This window comes from Glossina fuscipes, unplaced genomic scaffold (assembly GCF_014805625.2).
Source record: "Glossina fuscipes isolate IAEA_lab_2018 unplaced genomic scaffold, Yale_Gfus_2 1, whole genome shotgun sequence".
Classification (NCBI taxonomy): Eukaryota; Metazoa; Arthropoda; class Insecta; order Diptera; family Glossinidae; genus Glossina; species Glossina fuscipes.
The window spans coordinates 26,919,806-26,937,796 of record NW_023998415.1 but is presented as its reverse complement, the minus strand read 5'-3'; the positions used below and the strand labels follow the sequence as shown (position 1 = coordinate 26,937,796).

General features: G+C 32.4%; 1 protein-coding gene across 2 annotated transcripts in view; it reads left to right on the top strand.

Moving 5' to 3' along the window:
- LOC119632720 overlaps positions 1-17,991 on the top strand; it is a 31,855-nt gene that overhangs the window by 4,991 nt on the left and 8,873 nt on the right. The window contains exon 1 of one of the 2 annotated variants that reach the window (XM_038025793.1): positions 16,709-16,905. The exons of the other annotated variant lie outside the window; for it this stretch is intronic. The gene's annotated coding sequence lies outside the window, so the exon portion shown is untranslated. Of the gene's footprint in view, positions 1-16,708; positions 16,906-17,991 lie in introns of those variants that run through there. 2 annotated transcript variants of the gene reach the window in all.

The window sequence follows — 17,991 nt, the reverse complement described above, 5'->3', positions numbered from 1 at the left end:
TCTCTCTCTCTCTCTCTCTCTCTCTCTCTCTCTCTCTCTCTCTCTCTATCTACATATTTTATGTACGAAATTCTTTTGGTTTCATCTTTGTCAATTTTTAAAAGCAAGAGTAGGTGATAACACTCTCAGTCACAGCATTGAAAAAAAAAAAAAAAAAAAAAAAATCGTAACATTTTAGGAATACTTTTTGGAACGTGATAATGTTCCGATATTTTCGTTATTATGCAGGCATATATAATATGTAAGAAAAATGAATTTTATTCGTGGACTGGCGTTCTATTAATATCTCAAAAAATCAGCAAATGGATTTACAGTGAAGAATTCGTTACTTTAGACGCCCGCTATTTCTTTAGTGAAGTCGCATGACTTTGTATTTTTTAAGCGATTATCTTCTTTGACGATATTGATAGTAAATGATAACCGTTTTCGTCGAAGTCAAGTGAATTTTGAATAAGGAAAGCAAATAACGATTTATCCGTTGTCGTTATAAAAAAATCACGCGGCCAGGCGATTAACAAGAATTGCTGGGAAATACCCTGGTAACGACCAATGCTTATATGTGCGATAATAGTGGTGAATGGTGGTAAAGGCAAAGCAGAAATGTTAAATGGAAAAGTCAATATGTAAAATAAAAGGATTAAGAGGAAAAATCGAAAATCACAAAATATAGGTTTCGTAATTCGATTCGAGAGACTTACTCAAGATGAAGGAGTTGAATTGTGGTTTTCTTCTAATCTGTTAAATGCCACAAAACGACATTTCCGATGTATTCTGCCCAATATTTATATAGTAATTAATGTAATTAATTCAAAAACAGTAATATTTCATTTACTTAGATTAGAAGAGAGCGGTTAACAAACTGTAATGACATCGGCTTACGTAAATGAAAACTATTGTTAAGACGATATCTGTAGGCGACTTTTTATTAATTTAACACAATTGCCCAGATGCCCGGATTTGTGTATTTATATGTATTATTGTATTCACAATCGCGTGTATTTCAACAACAACATAGGTAATATTACTTTATATTATTTCGTGACATTTTATGGCTCTGGTATAATTTCCAATGTAGTAACAATTATATACGTGCATTAAGTAAATAACATGAAATTTTTATTACATATATGTTTAAGGGTATGTAAATAATTAATAAGAGTTACCTTGATATGTAACAGTAAATTTTATAATTGTCATGAATTTATGATGTCAGGCATATTACGGTAACATTCCGTATACGTTTATCAAGCACGTATTCTACGCATGATTTTCCGTGTTTTTTAATACTCTACACCATTTGTCGTAAAGAGCACAGTAAGCTTGGGCGGACGTATGATACGCCCAGAAGGGCTTACGACTCAACCACCTTTGATTATACTGATCGATTCAGAAATTGATTTTGAATGGACTTAAGCGTTTCCGTTTGTTTGCCCCTCTGTCGGCCTGTCCTACCCACGTATTTTTACGTTACAATTTTTGACATAATTTGATGGAATGTGATATACCGACGTGCTTTGCTAAAAGGATGAACACTATTGAAAATGGTTTGGATCGGTCCACTTTTTCGACTACTCACACAACATAACGTCCTATTTTGAAATCTTGTTAGATGGAAACAAATTGCAATTTTCGCAATTTGTCCACAAAAGTCGCTGAGTAATAGCATTTCGATATTCTATGACGCAATTTTTGAACAACCTCTGATACAACCGCTTGTACTAAGTCTTTATATAAGAAAAAGATATAAATATCAGATTGAAAATTCGTTCATAATTGTAAATTGACAAGGAAGACAATCTTAGCAAATTTTGCATGACGTCGGTCTATTTTTTGATATTCGAGAATTTCATTTCGATTGTTGCGATCCGGTCGGAGTATCAATTTTGATATAACATCATAAGAGAAATAGCGCACAAACATAAGTCAAACATGGTTTTATGACCGGTTTTATGGCAGGTGACAAAGAGGGCCATAAGTGGAAAAGAAGGGAAGGAAATACATTGTTTAGTGCTGTTTTACTAACTAAATTTAAAAGAGCCCCAAAATGATTGAAATTTGCTTATGCTCTTTAAATTTTCCTAAATTATTATTAATGTTATAATTTCTGCAATGCCTGATATCGGCTCATTCACTTCCCGGTTCCGAAAGTAAACATAAACAAATAAGAAAATTATTTTCGGCGGAGGCCGAATCTCGCATACCCTCTCCAAGTTCTTTTATTTGATACCCATATCGTTGGTATTATTATGAAAAACTTAATCGCCGAATTAGCCCATTTTTAGGCAGATAATATATCTTTATTTGAGGTGTGTACAAAATAGTTTTAAACATTCTGTCTTCTTTTGCCTTATGATAAATAAGCATGAAACCTCAAAAAAGTAAAATAAAATAAAATTTAATCATTTATGGGTTTATGTGGGAATGACCGATTTTTTCCATTTTTGAATGTAAAGAGTAGAGTATTTCCTAAAATAAATGTGGAAAGTTTCAGTCTTTTAACTTTTATGATTTCTGAGTAACGAGCAAAAGCCCACAAATTTTTGTTAAGAAAAACAGACTTGCGCTCAGTTTATGCTCGACTGCGGGCTTCTGCTTTAACCAATTTGGCCCGTTTTCAACACCAACCTGCATGCAAAAACTTCCAATGTCTCTGCCAAACTTGCAGCGGATATCTTTATTTTTGAGACCAGGAGAGTGTCAATAACAAGTAACGCACGGACATACAGAAACACAGACGGACACACATGGCCTAATCAATTTAGAATTGCACGCTGATCAAGAATATATATACACTTTATAGGGTCCCTCAAGCTTCCTTTTGCGTGTTCCATGCATTATGAAAAAAAAAAAGGAAAAACAAAATAAGCATAAGTCCATTCTTCAGTGATGAAGAAGAGGAAGAAGAAGAAGAAGAAGATGATTGAGGTTTGAATAAAGATTTGTTTGAGGATTGCTGGCATAAACTCGAACCTTTGCATAATCCCAAAAAAGAAAAAAAGTTCATTGGTGAAAAATCGTACGATCTTGGTAAGCAATTCATAGTACAGCACCGTCGAAACGGGCCGTTTTGTGTAGCTTATGGCGCGCTCCTGTTGAAACCACACATCTTCACAAAACTTGGTAATCATGAGATTGTAGCGATGAAAATAGACGGTCTATGTCAGAGTCTCGTCCACCACCTCTAGACTGAATGCTACAGCATATAGTGACCTTTCGAGAATGCAATGGTTTTTTGACATTTGTTTTTAGTTTTGCACTGTCGCAGATGTGCGAAAATTTTGCATGTTGATATATATTCACCGAGCGAAAAATGAGTCTCATCACTGAAGAAAAATGCATGGAGCGTACCGTCCTGGAAATGGACAACCCTATATAATTAATATCGCTACGATATTATGTCTCGTATGCATGTCTTGTTCTATACAATATATATTTTCAGATTTTGTTCGAGACGCCTGGTACGTGTAGAAATCATCATCCATTTAAATTCTATTTAATATAATTTGGATTAGTTTTTACTTTTTCTCTCTTACAGTTACATGACCTTGAATGAATTACATATCCGTATGATTCTATTGCATGAAAGTGATGTAGAAGCACTACTTACTTAGGTTAAGAGATTCACATCTAATACCCAAACGAAATATTCTTACTGGTTATATCTACGTTTACGTGTATGCGTGACAGTTGCATTTATCCTTCAATTACCATTAATCAAGAAAAATACGAATTAAAACCCTTTAATAAATGTCAAGGTCACCGTTTATGGCTGTCTTTCTTTCCTTTATTTTTTTCTATTTCTATTAGAAACCAAAAGTTCTTAAGCGAAAGTTGTTTATTTATAATTTGATGATTTCATTATTCATAAGCACACTATGGGATATGTGGTAATTGTCTTAATTTATACAAAAAAATGTAATATTAATAATGAAAATTCTCATCACAATATATCTGTTCTATTGGCATTTGTTTATGCCATTACCGCCGTTTCATAAATGCATAGCGACTTAAGCAAAAGTTTTTATATATAATATCGATTCTAGCGAGAAGTGAAAGATAGGCAAGTTTTTTAGTCTGTTTGCACGATATCGAATTTTAGGTTTATATGTCTTCTCGAATCGAGGGAAATTTCGATCATTATTATCATTTATTCTTTAGGTAAATCGTAAATCCTGCCATCTGACGTTACGAACTGCTCGCCAAACGACTAATGTTTGGTATTTGAGACATCCATGTTTCCTTGAAGATAAATTCGAATTTATAACCAGCGAAGACATTTAGAAACCGAACAGTGCTAAGTAGTTAAAATCAAGATATGGTTGGACCTGGACGCCTACTCCGTCCAAGTTAGGAAGCGTAAGACAGTTTTGTATACAATTCGTGAATCTATTTGAAAATACATTTGGAACGAGCTGAAGAACTTTCGTACTTTCTTTTTCAAAATTGTTTTCGAAAATTCTTTAAATTCGCAGCCAAATTTATGTCTCTATCGTGGCCGAGCAAGATAACGTCGCCCATATTCACACACATCACTATTTTTGTTTGTGCCAAATTTCAAATCACTAGCTATAATAGAAAATTTACTTAACATTTTTTTTGTAGTAATTTAGAAAACACGTTTGTAGACGGATCTGGGATATTTGTGAGAATAGTTTGCGGAATAGAACCGCAAATATGGGGATGCAAGTATTTCTGATCGCCATGAATTGTGGATGGATGGAGTCGATCGGTTTTTCTCCCTTTTGCCCCAAAATTTTTATCATCGCTTTCCGCGTGCTAAACTATTGATAACCAGCAGTTAGGTTGTCTGTGGATCTGCCTCTTTGCTGGCAATCACTAAAAAATGCTTCTTTCTGTTTTAATTGTGACATTAAAGTTATAGTGTTTTCAAAATGAAGACTACATTTTTGCTGGATAAAATCTCCTTTTCAAGAACAAGAAACAATAAAAGATCGATATATCAAGATCTTGATTCGGCGTAATCTTATCCTACACAACTTAGATAATAAAAGATTCAGTTCGAGCCGGAAATAATTGCTTTCTTGTTTTGCTTTACCAAGGCATGGTTTACCATTGTATGTATTTATGCTTTTGTATATATATTAGTTTGGGGAAAAAGAAATCCATTATTTTTATATGAACTTCAGGACTTTATTTAACATGCTTCGGATTGTCCGATTTGGGTCAAATATGCATCCTTTTGTTGTATGATTTGTTGCCATTTTAAAGGTAACTTCAAAATGCCTCTCTCATAGAAGTCCTGGTCTCTATTTGCCAAAAACTCTAGTAGTCGATTTTCACAATTCTCCCTAGATTCCAATTTTTTAACATAAAAGAAATTTTGCAATGCAAGAAAAAGATGATAATCGCTTGGTGCCAGGTCCGGACTGTATGGCGGATGCATTAAAACTTCCCAACCAAGCTCCCGAAGTTTCTGGCGAGTCACTGTAGATGTGTGTGGCCTAGCGTTGTCCTGGTGGAACACGACACCTCCCCCTGTTGGCCAATTCTGGCCGTTTCTGGTCAATCGCTATCTTCAAACGGTCCAGTTGTTGACAGTAGAGATCAGAATTTAGCGTTTGGCCATATGGAAGCAACTCACAATAAATAATCCCCTTCCAGTCCCACCAAATGCATAGCAAAACCTTCCTGGCCGTTTGAGGTGCTTCACCGCTCTTTGACCACGATCGTTTTCGCACAGGGTTATCGTATGTGATCCATTTCTCATCTCCAGTCACCATCCGTTTAAGAAATGGGTCTATCTCATTCCGTTTGGCCAAGGCTTCGCAGATGGAAATTCGATCCATCATTCAGCGAAAGAATTTTTTTACTGCGAAATGTCACCTTTCCAACGAGCATAAATCTGAAATTGTTTGATCGATACTTTACGAGAAATCTATCAGTGCAGCCATCTACCGAAAAAATAATGGATTTCTTTTTCCCCAAACTAATATATAAACAAATATTGGGTCGGGTTTGGTACGTTTTTTTTTATTTTTTGCTTTTTAATAAAGGTCTTGACAAATACATAAAAGGTGGCAGTTTTTTTTTATAGAAATACAAAATGCGTTATAATTGATTCGTTTCTTTTTTCCACCAAAGGGCATATCTCTGATGTCACAAAGCTAATAAGTTCGATATAACAAATTGAAATAATAAAATGTCTTAATAAAGGTGAGCACGTGAGTTGATCGGCTGAGGCAATTTGTATCTACGGTTTTTAGCTAGCGCTAAGGACCGCTTGTTTCGGATATTAGATTAATATAATGATAGCTTAATAACTGTAAGTTAATCTTTTTTTTTTCAGCGATGATTTAGATAGTCCCCGCATGTGTAGGTAACGAGTTTCCACAAAAATTTTTTCAGGATCGTAAGTGTTCTCTATTGCGGCAAAATTTGTGAGTGCATTATACCCATATTTTAGATCGCTATAACCGGTTTCGACCGCTAATAATCAAGAGTTGCCGCCACATAGTCGAGTGGACAAAAGTCGTGATTACCAAATCGGAGTTCGCGGGTTGAAATTCCAGTGGGGTTATAATGAATGCTAAGTTGGTAAAGACGTAACATTTAACAACGATTACGCGCACACCGACCAGGCTGCGGCCATTTCCGATCTCTGCTTCTTTCCGTCTGTTTTTCGCATCCTGTTGCAACGTATAGGGCATATCCAAGAGGTGATTGCTCATATATATACGTACAATACGCCAAATGTCAATGTTCTGTCCTATTTTTTTTGTAATCGTGGATTTTCCATTAGCCAGGCGAGAAGCAGACTATTAGGGAGACGTCCAGATACATTGACATGATTAAATCGACTCAAAAGCTGGGCGAGAATGTACACATCTTTCACAATCTTTTACAAATGGAAAAACTAATCCATCAAACTGCTGTCGTTATTTGGCGAGTGTAAAAATGAAAAAAAAAAAAAACAATATAATGGAAAAAGTGTTTTCCGTGCAGATCGAAGCACTTGTGCTAATCAAACTACGATATATAGGACTGCTGCATAGCCAAGTAGTTAAGAAAAGCGACTATTATGCCAGCATAACTGGGTGCAATCGGGGGGAAAAGCTCTAAGCGAACAATCGCTTTCCCTATCTCCCGACTTCTTTCTGCCATTGTTGCGTTACAGGTATAGGTGACATTCCTTGAATGATTGGTTAACCTAAAAAAAAAAGCAATGGCTTTCAAATTTCGTTTAATTAATCCCTTTACTAGGCTTAAGGGAAAAACTAAAATATAATAAAACAAGTTATAGAGGGGAAGTATAGTGCCACTATTTGTGGTTAATCGGTATTTCGTCGTTTTTCTCGCCTGCGGAGCGTAGTATAAAAGACAGTGTTTTTAAGAGGAAGAATGAGTAAAGTAACTTTGTGAACGCGCTCTTTCTTAAACGTAAGTAAGAACATAATAGTCGGGCAAGGTCGACCATTAAATAACCTACCCCACATTGTCTAACACAATTCTTATTTTTATTATAGAACACAAAATTATCTCTTGTTTCTACACAAAGGCATAGTTTTCAATTGCGTATCTATACGGAAAAGGGGTTCAAAACGCAACCTAATATGGTACAAGCTTCATCCTTACATAGGGTGTGATCCAAAAATAGGCGTAGATGATCTAAATTTTATAGACTTCATTTTTGTATGCGATTACTATAATATTAAAGGTCATTTTCGATCATCACACGTCAAAATTTGGACTTTTCTGCTCTGGAAAGGATCAATTTTCGTGAAAAGCGTTATTAATTTTTTTATGTTAAACTACTACTACTATATAATTTTCATCGTCAAGCATTGAAAATTATACGTTCTTGTCGGATAAATTTCTGTTTTCATTATATGATAGGAGGCTCAAAAATTGCCCCGGTTGATCGAAAGTTTTCATACCAATTTAGAAGATCGAAATACTATTACTCAGCGACTTTTTTCTACAAATTGCGAAAATTGCAACTTTTTTCCATCTCACGAGGTTTCAAAATAGAACGTTATGTTGTGTGAGTAGTTGAAAAAGTGGATTGATCCAAATCATTGTCAACAGTGTTCATCTTTTTGTCAAAGCACGTCGGTATATCATATTCCATCAAATTGGACACAAAAATACATAGACAGACATCAGACGGACAGACGGGCAACCAGGCTTAGACCAATTCAGATTACTGAATCGATCGGTATAATAAAAGGTGAGTCTACGTTAAGCGCTTCTGCGTGTTACATATGTCCACACCAACTTAATGTGCCCTATACCGCCTGTGATGTAGTGTATAAAAAGAAATCATCACTGGACTCACAGTTGCCATAAGCAGCTGAAATATAAACACGAACTATACATATTGGCTATTGAATCTATGGTTGGCAAAGCTAACTTTGCTTAACAACATGCTTTCGTTGAATATTTATATGAATACAGTAAACACATTGTATAGACGGCTATGGTAGAGCTGCGTTTAAAACTGAAATGCACTTATGTAATTTTTAAAATTTTTTCCCGACATTAATTCATTGAAGAAAAGGTCTCTTTTGAGATACAGGCCGCAGCCCCGGGTGGGCCGATTCTAAATAACAGTAAAAAACCTTGAATACAAATATCAAATTTTGAGCACAAGCTTACTCGTATAGTGTATATAGAAAGTGCTTTCTTTGCTATTAGAGCAAACGCGCGATGATAGTAAATCTTTTCAAATTGCATCCGATTTCAAAGATCAGGATATATATATTATAAGGGGGAATAAAATTTCTCTCTTGTTAACTACAAAAAACTAATTTAAGACACTTAAATATCCTAAAAGGGTCAATACAAATACAATTAATATAATATGAATATTAGATTATGAACTTTAGTCTTAAATGAGTTAATTAATCTCAATTATTATATTAACATGAACGACTTGTGATATTGTGAACTTTAATTACTTTTACGCCTAATATACAATTAAATATTAAATAATTATAACTGATTCAGATCGTCTTTTGTAGATGGGTGATCGCACGTTTTTTGTTCATCGCTAGAGAATGAGGCTGAGGTATGATAGAAATTTACAAAAATACTTTTGTGTATATGTACAATTATTTTAGATGAACATTGGGTTAAGCCTGAGCTGTTCATATTTGAAATATTTGTAAAGTTAAAGCTTTGTCCCACATTAGCATAGCATAACTGGTAAGCGTTTTAAAATTTGGGAACTCCTGCAGCATTTAATATATTTGGAGGCGTTGCACACGAAATGACAAAGTCAATAAACTTTAAGTGGTTAGAGTAAAAACATATTAGCAACATAAATTTATAAAATAGCTACGTAGGTGTTGCAGTCATTATGGTCTCACGTGAATTTTACCATTTGTGGCATTCGTTTATGTATGTCAATATGTATCGTAATAAGCGGGCCTTATTATGCATTCATTGTTGTACCGTTCCTTCAGCTATTTACAAGTATTTTTTTTTTTGTTTTTATACATTTTTTGTATATAATGACGGCATGTTTATCATTTGCTTCCGTTTGTGATATCGGGATGAGCATCTATTAGCAAGTATTTGCATTTATGCATAATACGTAAAGAGTCTTTGCTATTCCAACTGTCAAATGGTACAGTTTTTAAAAATGCATTATCACGAGTAACTAAAAAGAGACAGAATGACATAACTTCAATAGCAGTCGGCGCATTTATTTTTGTTGGTACAATGCGATTGAAAGCGCTTTAAAGTGTCTAAAGTTATTGCGGCACTGAAATAGATTTTCATTAATATTGTGATTAAACCTTCTTTGTAGGTAATCAATGGGCTTTCAAGGTACACATCAAGACCCGTATACATTAAATATTATTGTTAATGCTAGCGGGTATTTAATTGAATTTAATATAAAATCCATAGCACCTTGGCAATAATAAAATTTTATTTTTCATTCCCATAAAAGAATATTTCTGGTTGTTAGCGTATAAGCAGATGTGTACAAACAAGGCTGAAATAATTTTAATATTCTCTCTATGACAGCATTTCGTTCTTGATTGTTTTTAAAATTTTAAATAAACAAAAGTTTTTTTTTTTTTTTTCGCTTGATAATGTATTTCTAACGACTAATGCCGTAATTGCCTAAAAGAATTTTTTCCTCCATCCGTTTTAATATGGGCTTATATTACTTTTATCGTTGCTTTAGTAACGAGTGGGATAAGTAGATGATAACCAAAATCATTTCATTGGTTAAAGCTGGAATTTTTAAGTCCGCTTTTCGTTGTCGTCGTCGTCGTCGTCGTCGTCGTCTTGAAATTCTTTAACATGCAAAAAAGGAAAAAAAAAGGAAAGGAAAGGGAAGAAGAGGGAAAACTCATCGATATGAGTATTTGTCAAGGTAAAGGCCTATGATAAAGATGAATAAATCAAATATCCAAAAATTTAAATATTATTTAATAGCTTAACAATTATCCTGATGTTTATTGAAGTCATACATATATTTAGCCTTAAAATGATTTCGATTTTTTCGGCTTCTTGATGGCACATATATGTTTTAATTGTCGAATAACTCTGACCCCTGTCGAATAACTCTTATATACAGGTGAAAATGAGAAATATCGTAATAAAAATTCTTTTTGCCGAGTTAATGATAACAAAAAGTCAATGAAAATTTCATAAACAAATAAAACGATATTTTATTATTTCAAAAACTTACTTAACTGAACTTTGTATTGCGGATTGAAATTAATTGCTGATAATTAATAATAATTTATAAAGATATGCGTATAAGAGATACGTTTCCATATGAGAGAGCAAGTATTACGGCTATAATGGTAAATAAAATCTATTATTCTGTAGTCTTTTAATTTACTCACAGATATCAAAACCTTTTTAACCATGTCCCAAGAGCGTAATTTGGCCGCAAAAAATTTGGCCGGAAAAATTTTATGATCGACAAGAGATGCTTATTTAGGATTTGGTCTAAAAATTTTCTAAAACTCGAGACAAATTTAATGCGAAAGTGCAAACCCACTCTTGATGAGCACATTTTTTGGCAAATTTTCTTAATTTTTCATTACTTTCAGAGGATTGGTATTCAGAATTCGTTTCAAAGCTAAACGAAACATTGCATTGATCCTGATCCTGATTTTGATTTCTTTTTATCGATTTTGCCAAAATATTTTTTTTTTTTAATTTACTTTAAATATTTCATTTTGGTCAGCATTAGAGTGACATCGCAACTTAACAAGCCTATAGGTTTCGCGGCGTAATAAACTTATGTAGATGCCCTACATCATTTCTGGTACAGGGTATATTAAGTTTAAGCGGACGTATGCAACACCGCGAAGGAGATGAGAGACGTAGCTTTTATTACACTAAAATATTCTGTACGTCTGTCCGTCTGATGCCGATTCATGTATTTTTGTGATTAACTTACAGGTCGCCATTTTTCGAGATATTTTAAAGAAATTTGTTTTGGCTCAAGGGTGAACGCTTCTGCAAATGGTTCGCATCGGACCATTTTTTCAACTCTCTCTCCCCATATAACGCCTTATATCGATAAGTTGTCATACATGAAAATATTTCGCAATTTTTAGAATTTCGCGAAAAAAGGGCGAGTAATAGTATTTTGGCATTCTAAATCGGTGTTAAAACTTTGGAACTTTGGACTGCTCAGTTTAACTAACCCCCTCCTATACATAAACTTTTATATGAAAACCGAATCATTATATGGTGAAAGGTTTCTTGACAAAAACTCGTTCATAACAATAAATTGAGATAAAAATTAATCTTACCAGTCTTGGAACACGTAGATCCATTTCTTTGACCCCGTTCCCTATAAGGGTCCTAATGAAGAATCAGGTTTTGTATGCCAAAAAGGTTTATTTTTTTAATATTTTATGATGAAAATTGGTCCCACAGATGGCAAATTTGGCCTACACAGATCTGTTTTTTAGGCTGCACGGAGGCAAACTTTGACTTTTAAGCACCCTGCAATATAAAGGCTATAATGTAGAATTTTCCGTGTATTATCACGAGAATAAATTAATGACTGTAAGAGGCAAAATGACGTCTGCAGTTTAATGGTCGCCTTTGTCCGACTATAGTCTTTTTACTTGTTTATAACGAAACTGATATTGATATTGAGCAGTTCCGTTATGATTATTGTTTCGGAATATCAGAATTGATATAAACTCACAAAATTGATTTCATGGCTTCGAATGCGAAAAAACCGAAAATAAAAAAAAACACAATTCACTCTTGTCTGCCAAATAGATTCTATAAAAATATTATTCGAAATATGATGCGACACGACATATACGGCAAAGTTTACCCTATATAATGCACATAATCAAGTGGGATGTGAAGTGCATGCAAAATGATGTCAAAATTATTGTATGTATGCATTATGACTTCGCTAAATATGACATGAGTGTAAGTAATGCCTTGCGATTTTTCCGTTTCTATCGCTTACAATTAATTAATGTATAAATGAAAAGTTTTGTGGATTACGTGTCTATTTGTCACTTAACGAGTACAATACGGAATCCTTAAATCTTTTTTCTAAAGATTAATTGATTTCTTTCTTCTTTAAAAAAAAAATTCCATCATCTCGAATATACGAGGCAACTATATGCGTTCGTGCGTATGTTTATGTAAGCAATAAAGTACAAAAGTTTTTTATTGCTTTCTCTACGTACGTTAATCATTGTTTAGCTTTGTTCTAACTGGCAGCACACGCACACTATTAATGTTAAAGCAACAGAAACCATTTTTTTTTTTTTTTTTTTTTTTGTTTTATTTTTAAAAGTATTTTTCGTGCTCTTTGTTTTTATTATATTATTTTGATTAAAAAAAAAAAAAAAAAAAAAGAAAAAGAAAAAAAAAAATCATCAAAAATATGCAACGAGTAAATAGATAATTACCAACCTTATGCACAACAGCTGTTTCACACTGATAACCATATGCACGTATGTACGTATGCGCAATACACTCAAAAAATATTTCAATTTAAAATTTGAAAACTTGAGTGTTTTTTTTTTAATAAATTCTAATTAATTAATAGTAGCGAAATATTTTGAAATCATTTTTAGTGTTTTGATTTTTCTAAATGTCTTTCCTAATGACGGCCATACTTTCACGTGGATCAAATCTTAAGGGAAATATGAAAAAAAAAAACTCATGGAACTGAAATGTATGTTTGCACGAATAATCAATTTCAATTTTTAAAAAGATGAAATTTTTTTTTGCTCAATGAAACTATAAAAAATATTTATTGTTTATATAAGAGAAGAATGCAATGATGAAATGTCCATTTTATTAAAAACAAGATGACGTTCATAGCATGATTTCCTTTATAATTTGATTCGAGAACACTTTGAATGATTTTGAAAAAAAATTTGTTTCGTAAATAATTCTTGAGAATCGAAGCTTTACTGCCATTGCATTTCGATGGTCTTCCATTCGCAGCAGTGTATCGCCAGGCAAAGTTCTAATAATTAATAAAAAGGCCTGAATGTTAGTTAGATGTCGTCAATGATATGTGTATGTGTAATATTTTCGATGTACGTTCAAAATTCTTGTCGAAGTATAAAACTTTATTCTTCGATAAATTGCTTGAGTGTTAAGCCACTGCATACTATGTAGTGTAAATAAAAAAAAGTGTATATATATATATAAGTGTGTATATATAAATATATTTTATATGTATCTAAGCTGATTAACACATTGTATTGTAAATACCTATACATATATATATATATATCTTCAACAAACAGAAATCGCTTAGCAATCTACGCAGGCACACACAAGACAACCAATAATCGTTTGTAATTAATTATTTATTACTACTATTCAAGTTTTGCAAAGGCAAGGTGGAAGGGGAAACTTACCTTGGAAGGAATATTCAATAGAAAGCCTGAATCTGTGCAAATCGACTGAAAGTGAGAGCGAAGAAATGAACGATAGCATGGACAGGCATACTCATGACCTAAATGCTTTACGCTTTGCGATAACTAATGGTGTCCTCATGTCTTTATCTCTTTTTTTTTTATTTTTTTTTTTACTACTAGTAGAAGGGAACAGTAAACAAAAAAAAAAAAAAATGTACAAATTGGGAATCTTCTGCTCACCAATCGGATGACGAGAGATTAAGATCGAAATGAAAGTTATATTCTAATATTCTTTGTCATTGCTATGTATCGCACGCAGTTAGTCCGACAATGAATTGTTTTGTTTTTTTTACCTCAAATTTCCAAAAATAAAACTAAACTCATAGCTTATTGAATCTTCAAAGTCAGTCATTATTCTTTGTCTCTTTTGATTTGTTGGCCTCATTTTTCACGATTATTTTTTATTTTTATTGTTTTATTATTAGCTATTGTTGTTTTTTTATATGTTTGAGTTTACACGACCGCATATATGTTTATACATTTTGTGAGTGGGTGTAGTTGTTGTTGTTGTTGTTGTTGTCATTTACTTAAATTTATACATAAAGCGTAAAAATCGTAGCTTAATACACACGATGATCATTAGTCGCCTTGACATTCAATAAGCGAGTGTTATTTTAGTAATAGTACGCACGTTTATTAAAAGTTTTTAACCCGAAAAGAAGGTGAGTTTCTCGTCTTAATTAAATCAAAATCAAAATATATCAAACGTTCTCTTCTTATTATTAAGACAAAAAGAAGAACAACTATATTTGTGTTATAGCAACTAATCTTGGATACCGATCGTTTACATTTTTAATGAACATATTAAAAAGACTCTTATATACGCTCCATTTTAATACGGAAGTTTAGTGAATTTATTATTCGGCTCGAAACGTTTCTATATACTTGGTAACGTAAACGGTTTTAGATATTTTCCCGCCAGAAAACAACGCACGTAGGTAGTATCACTTATAACAAAATCGCGCGTTTATTCGTACGACGACTATTTCCAAGATCCAATTTGAATTAATTTATAATAGCGTAAGAGCTGTTACGGCGAATTGTCGAGTTTGTGTTTTTGCAGATTCAGGAGCAAGTGCAATGTAAAACTCAAGAATCATTTTTAACTTTTTTAACTATAATCGCAAGGAAGTGTAATTTAGTATAGATGGAGTTTTTTTTTTTTTTTTTTTTTTTTTTTTTTTTTTTTTTTTTTGCTTCATTTGAACAAGCCGATCATTGTGTTACGCATAGATAAAAATAAACCCATCGAAGGGCTCTGAGAGCGTCGATAAATTTGCCCAAAGCGAACACCGAACAATGTTCTTTGCACCGAACAATGTTCTTAAATTTCTGCATTGTATTGACACGACATTGCATCTCGAATTTTTTACAAGACCTTCTTCGATTTTTTACTTATTGAAATTACATAACTGTGCTTATAGGTTTTTTAGAAACAACATTTCGATACTCAGCAGAGATGCCGAAGAGATATTTTTAAAAACCCATTAGGCATAATCTCTTTCTATGAAAGGATTCTATAGACATCCGTCATTATGGATATGATTTATTTATTCATATTATGCAAAAAGCATAAGAAATTTGATATACTTTTAATCGCTTGTAGTGTGTTTAGAGAGGGTTTAAAAAAAAAAAAAAAAAAAAAACAAATTAAAATGATCTTATAATTATTATTTCAAAATAAGTAAGAGAATTGTATAAGCTTCAGGTAGCCAATGTAGGTTGTAGCGAATGTATAAAAATCATGGCCACGTCGCAAGCGAATTAATATTAAATATTAACGAATACCTCTATATATAATACTTTAAATCGACACTTTTTATATATCGGGCGTTGTTGACCTCTTCGCTGGATCTTAAATAATTGAAATTTGATTTTCACTCGATCTTTGCTACCCATTGTTTATTGATAATAATATTTATGGACATTTTTTCTCCTTTCAAATTTCTTCAACTAATGAAAGAATATTTCGTGCACGGACGACGGAGAAATCAAACCCATTTTCTAGACTAATACGTGATGTGCTGAATTGAAGAAAAGTCGAAGATAAATTTCAAGTTTTTGTACTTAATTTTTGCGACTTTCATAATCTCAACAATCGATACAGACAAATGGATAAACGGACGAATAGAGATGTAACGTTCAATGTGATTTGAAATCTTATGCTCATCAAGGGCATACATACACATGTCTCCTCTATACTGTTATAGGGTACAAGTGAAATCATTATTTCGTAGCAATAGTTTGTATAATATATACAAACACACATATTTTTATTTACATAAAATATATATATGTATATATATATATATATATATATATATATATATATATATACATTTCAACAATTTTCTCTGTTAAAAAGATTGAAAATTATTAAGTTTTCAATTATATTGCTTACGTGCATGTATGCATATATAGAAAAAGAAGAGGAAGAGAAACAAAAAAAGAAAAAGAAAAAAAACAAGAAAAAAGTAAACAATAACCAACCATGTAATTTATTTTATTTACTAACAATTGTAGTAGTAGTTTATTTATTAAAATTTTCCACACAAGTGCACGCGTCTGTCTGTGTGAACATATGAGTGAGTACGCTTTTGTACACAAGTTCGTTTGTTTCGATTTGTTTTTTATATTATTTTATTTATTTATTTATTTATTTTTCGTTTTTTTTTCTGTTTTTTTTTTTCTTTGTTTCTGTTTCTGTTTTTGTTTTTGGTTTTTTTTTTTTTTTTGTTCGTTTGCATTTATCTATTGTGAGGTTTTGAAATTTAGTTAAATTTTCTATGAATTTAGTTGGCAATCTGGTGTCGACTTTGCTGTAACGTATCTTTTGTTTATAATTGTGTGGCTGGCTACACCTCCGTTTTCTAAGTACATAGTTTGTTTGTTGCTTTATCGCTGTGATATTTGAAAATTTTAGTTTATATTTATACGGTGTACACCAACAAGTATCTGCGTGTGTGCATTTTATTAAGGATTTATTTTTCTTATATTTAAGGTAAACAAAAAATGCAAATTAAGGCAAACGAAGGAAGTTCCTTATGTAAAATCGAAATCAAATCAAGTCCAATGAAATGAATGAAAATTCAAACAAAGTAAAATAATAATAATAACAAAAAAAAAAAAAAAAAAAAACAGAAAAAAACGATAAATAAGTAAATAAACAACAAATCAGTAGTAGAAAGTTTATAGCTAAACGCATTTCAATAAAAAGTGCTTTCGAATGGTTTCTTATACTTATGATTAAGAAAGTGGCTGGTTATTCCTGTCATTCTTTGGCAAGCTTTTCAAGACTAAATATCAGAGAGTCCTTTAAATGGAGGCATTCCTGATTATTATTAAAATTAATTTTTTTCAATTTAATCGTATTCGCTCAGTTCTCGTTGTTCGGTTAAGAAGGTTTCGGGAATTTTTAATTTGAAAACTACTACTTGGCAGGATCTACAATCTACAGACAAAACTTTTAATTTACGTCCATTAAAGAAACAAATTAGAAAGTGGAAATGATGCGACCATAAGCACAACTGACACATGCTAAATAAGCGGTTAACGCATAAGTTGTTTTAGAGCGAAATTCAATATCGATGGATATTCAAATTATTCTAAAATAGGAGAAGGATTTAGTTTTTTTTTTTTTTTTATTGCATATAGGTGTCGAGGAGGCCATACATTGGTTGGTTTTCAACTTTGCCATATTGAAAGTGACCCTATTCCTAGATTAAAAGAGTTTTGCCAGGTAAATTAATTGTTCGTTTTCAAAAAGTAAGCAAGTAAAAATGCAAGTACAAATGGGCTATTAAATACCTTATATGGCCCTACACTCTTATACATGTAATAACCTCTCAAGATGAGGCGTTACACGGACAGTAGTTGAAAAAGTGATCCTTGAGCCGAAACACGTCAGTGTAAGAAAATTCATCAAAATATTTCAAAAATTATGACTCATAATCGGACCGACGGACAGACACATTTGAATTAAATCAATAAGTGACTCTTTTGGTTGTTGCATAAACCAGCACACACAAGTGGTGTAGAGTACAAAAAAAAAAAAAAAAAAAAAAAAAAAAAAAAAAAAAAAAAAAAA